A 4869-nucleotide genomic window follows, 5' to 3' on the forward strand; every position below is an offset into this window, starting at 1 on the left:
CATTCTATAGAATTGGGACCTGTTCATCAGAGTGACACTAATCCGGTTTAGTTCAAACGGTACCTTCAATCCATTTATTCCCATTTCACAATGAAAGGCTCACCTTCTTCATATTCGCCCCTGTACACATGGACATTGAGAATGCTTGCGTCTCGCTGCGCACTCCACTTTCACTTTCTATCCACTTGTTAGAGCGGTAGCTAGAGCTTCTGAAGGTATTCGGTTTTCTGTCCGTCCTCTTTTCTGCAGCCGTGCTTTTTTTATTGCGGCACGCCCTCACAATGTGGCCTATTATCCCACAGGCATAACACTTCCGTGTTGAATTTACAGTCAAACGCTGCGTGTTTGCCTTTGCAACGATTAACAGTCTCTTTTGGCTGCTGCACCACGGCTTTCTGTTCTTTGAAATCTACGCGCGTCAGCGCTGCTCTCTTTTACTGTATGGCACGCAGTTGCGGCCCCTTGTCTGCAAATCCAGTGCATTTCTATTTGCGGACTCCATGCCTGGGCCAGTTTGAGTGCATTCTCAAACGTGAGATTAGGCTCTGATAACAATCGTATTTGTATCCTGTCATCATTATCCCACCACACAGCCGATCGCGTAGCATTTGCGATAATGTTTCCATAGTTACAGTTCCACATGCTAGTTTTCCTCAACTCAGCCACATATTCCCGCATTGATTCGGTAGGTTTTCTCATTGCGTGAATCAAACTTGAATCTTTGTACTATTTCACTGGGTTTGGGGTTGAAGTGATTTTTTAATAGTTCGACTAAATCTATGAATGACTTTTCTCCTGGTTTATCTGGCTCAACAGGTTTCTCATTAGCTGTAACGTCTGTGCACGCGACAACGCTTATTGAGTATGGTTTCTGTTTAGCGGCATCAGTATTTCATTAGCAGCAAGAAATTTTCCATTATTCACAGTACTCCTCCCATTCCTGATTTTTAGGATCAAATGGTGGTAGCGAGCCTATTTGTTGCAAAGCCTCTTTTCCGATTGTTTCCCCTCACACAGTCAATATTTGTCCTACCCGTTCCAGGGAATCAAGCCTTCCAGGAATCTTCCACCGGTCACTTGAGTCTCACCTCCGCGTCGCACGCCAAACACACCGTTAACTTTGTGGCAAAAAAAATCCAACGCAGTTTCCATAGTTATCCTCATCGCAAATTATTGTAGTATCCTTAAAGGCTTCTTAGAATTACGACTCATGAGACTTACGTACGGTTTAGTATTTAATTGTAACTTAGATTTTACATTATCTTATGCACCTGGCTTAAAACTACCTGAAGCTTTCTTAATCATGGTAATATAGGCAGACATAGGAAATAGCTACGGATAGCGGAAAGCAAACCCGTCTTGAGTCAATACTGCCATCTATTGGTAAACATAAATATACCAGGTTACTACAATGTACTACTCCCTTTTTTGTTGTCTCTCTGTTTAAGGGGAACTCATTGGGGTCGAGTATCTCTTCTCCCAGACAGATGTTGTTGACCAGAAGCTGGAGTCCAACCTCGGTAAGGACCCGGATGTCCCAGACGGGACACCTGATTCTCTGATTCACCTCAACGCAGACGACATCATTCTGTATACTTCTGGCCCTTCTTTGGAAACTGTGTTAATTAACCTCCAGACGAGCTTCAATGCCATACAACTCTCCTTCCATGGCCTCCAACTGCTCTAAAATGCAAGTAAAACTAAATGCATGTTCTTCAACCGATCGCTGCCCGTACCTGCCCGCCCATCCAGCATCACTACTCTGGACGGTTCTGACTTAGAATATGTGAAGAACTACAAATACCTAGGTGTCTGGTTAGACTGCAAATTCCTCTTCCAGCTCACATTAAGCATCTCTAATCCAAATTTAAATCTAGAATRGGCTTCTTTTTTCGCAACAAWGCATCCTTCACTCATGCTGCCAAACATARCCTCGTAAAACTGACTATCCTACCGATCCTCGACTTCGGCGATGTCATCTACAAAATAGCCTCTGCATCCAATTTGTTGAGTAGTCTATCACAGTGCCATCTGTTTTGTCAGCAAAGCCCCATATACTACCCACCACTGCGACCTGTACACTCTCGTTGGCTGGCCCTCGCTTCGTACTCGTCGCCAAGCCCACTGGCTCCAGGTCAACTATAAGTCTTTGCTAGGTAAAGCCCCACCTTATCTCAGCTCACTGGTCACGATAGCAGCACCCACCCGTAGCACGCGCTCCAGCAGGCATATTCTCAAGCTGGTACCCCAAAGCCAATTTGGCGCCTTTTCCTTCCAGTTTCTCTGCTTACGGCAAATGACTGGAAACGAACTGCAAAAATCACTGAAGCTGGAGACTCATATCTTCCCTCACTGAGCTTTAAGCACAGCTGTCAGAGCAGCTCACAGATCACTGCACTGTACATAGCATCTGTAAAATAGCCGCATCCAACTACCGTCATCCCCATACTGTATTTATGTATTTATTTTGCTCCTTTGCACCCGCAGTATCTCTACTTGCACATCCATCTTCTTGGCACATCTATCACGCCAGTGTTTTACTTGGTAATATTGTAAATAATTTCGGCCACATGGCCTAGTTTATTGCCTTACCTCCCTTATCTTACGCTCATTTGCAGGGCGACACTGTATGTATACCTTTGTCTACTGTATTAATTGACTGGTATGTTTGTACCATGTGTAAACGGTGTTTGTTGTATGTGTCGAACTGCTTTGCTTTAATTCTTGGCCAGGTCGCAGTTGTAAATGAGAACTTGTTCTCAACTAGCTTACCCTGGTCAAATAAAGGTGAAATAAAAAAATTATTTGAGGGAGGAGGATGACCTGGGAGCGCTTGAGGAGGAGGATGACCCCACCATCTCCTTGCACGCGCTCAATGACAGTCTCCCACCAGTCCCTCCACTCAGGAAGGCCACTCCACCGCCCACTGATCCCACTCAACCCACCCCATCCCAGGTACCTGTCATCACACCCCCTGATGACACTACGGAGGAGGTGGACACTGCACCCGCTGCCAGTCAGGACACAGAGGATGACTTAAGTGCCTATCCACATCCTAAACAGCTCACGTTGCTTAAGTTTCCTTCCATTCATTAACTATTAATCTGACTAGTAATCCAACCCTTCCCCATGACTCTTCTATTTCCAGGAGTACATAGGACCTGATGGGGTTAGTGGATACCAGCACGTGGTCCTCCTGGCCAAGAGTCTGCTGAGGCTGCTGGAGGGGCCATGGATCTCTAATAGGCACATAGAGGAGATCATGGCTCTCTGGGGAAATCTTCCAGAGAGAGACAAGGCGGCAGTCTCCTACCCCGAGAGGTTCCGGGACCGAGTCCTGCAGGGGCGCTTCAACAATTCAAAGAGCTCAACCGTGAAGGGGGAAGAGAGTATGAAGCGGTACGTACTGCAKATTGTTCTAAACTCACCACACACATAAAACCATGAGTGTATTTCTCATTAACGTGATGTTTCCTTTGGTTAACTTAATCTACCTTCAGCTACCTGCTTGGGCAAGGCTCTGGACCTGCTCAGTGGCCCAACACCAGCAGGATAGTAGAGGCCATTTTTGTTAGGCTGTGCCACAAACATCCTGCTGGCAAGATGGTGCTTGGAAACCAGGTCAACAGGTGGGCTGCCATCCTGGGGGACTACAGGAGAATCAGGATCATGGTGCTGGGCAGCCCAAACTTGAATACCGACACAAGGCTGCAACTGTTTGAGGTCAACAAGTTGACCTTGACACAGTGGTAAGTTTTTTATATTTTGGTATGTTGTATGTGTAGTTCACTGGTTGACAGTGTTGGAGAGAGTGACCCTGCTCCAGACCTGGGACAGCATGACTGCAGAGAGGGAGGAGTCAAGCCCCTTCCACACTGCAGTCAGGAGCACATCACCGCTGCCAGCCCCATCAACCAGCAGCACCTACCAGCTGCCAGAGGACAGAACGGGGCAGGCTACACAGTGTGGCAGAGCAGCCACTAGTCAGCCACTGCCACCTCTACCGCCACCCAGTCTGCCTATCACCTCCCTCCCTATAACTCCAGTCTCCCAAGACCTGCCCTCGACCTCCACTCCTCTTCCCCCTCCTGCTGGTGGACCCAAGGTCTCCAGGACCACCAAATGGAGGAAGAGATTGGAGTCTGGGACTAAAGTCAGAGCGCATAAGCCATACGAAGGACATAACTGCTCTAAATGTGGCAAGCCTAAAACTTCTGAATTTGGACACAGTATGTATGGTACTGTGCAATTCTGTGCCACTACCTCTGGCAGCCAAACTGTGGAGGAGTGGCTGGCACTCATGAGGTCCCAGCATGGTGCTAGCCAGGGCCAGTAAACTCTGACTGGTGTGTACATTTTAAAGTAGTTTTTCTACATATGTTATTTCTTGTTTATTTTTTACGACATTCATTGTTAATCTCTTGTACATTTAGCTAATTTTAAATCACCTTAACTTGTACAGTAGGTGTAGGGGACATCATGCTGGGTTGGTGCACACATGACATTTCCTGTGAAATAAATAATAATTGAATGCAAGCACTTTTTCTCCCTTGAAATTCATTTTTATTTATTGATTAGTTTATTGATTAGTTAATCTTACAAAAAGAAACAATTCAAACAATAAATAATCAATACAACTTGTTAATGAAAAGAAAAACAATAAATTACCCCAAAAATGAATGTGTTCGTTAAAATAAACTTTCGTTAAAGTAACAAATGTTTAAATATAGGAATATATTGTGTTCATTAAGACACTAATGCCTATTTGTCCTTCTGTAGACAAGAAACCGATACCAGCTCCAACCGGAAGGTTGTCCCCCCTCCCCCACACCCATTCAGCAGTCCATGTTGGCCCCCAGTTCTGAACAG

General features: G+C 45.7%; 1 long non-coding RNA gene across 1 annotated transcript; it reads left to right on the forward strand.

Annotated features, from left to right (window-relative positions):
* Positions 1-2744: 2744 nt before the first annotated feature.
* Positions 2745-4869, forward strand: LOC139029259 (uncharacterized). Its single transcript, XR_011481552.1, has 3 exons — positions 2745-3399; positions 3501-3749; positions 4780-4869. It is a non-coding gene; the product is annotated as an uncharacterized lncRNA (long non-coding RNA).

The sequence above is a fragment of the Salvelinus sp. IW2-2015 genome, linkage group LG18 (genome assembly GCF_002910315.2).
Source record: "Salvelinus sp. IW2-2015 linkage group LG18, ASM291031v2, whole genome shotgun sequence".
NCBI lineage: Eukaryota > Metazoa > Chordata > Actinopteri > Salmoniformes > Salmonidae > Salvelinus > Salvelinus sp. IW2-2015.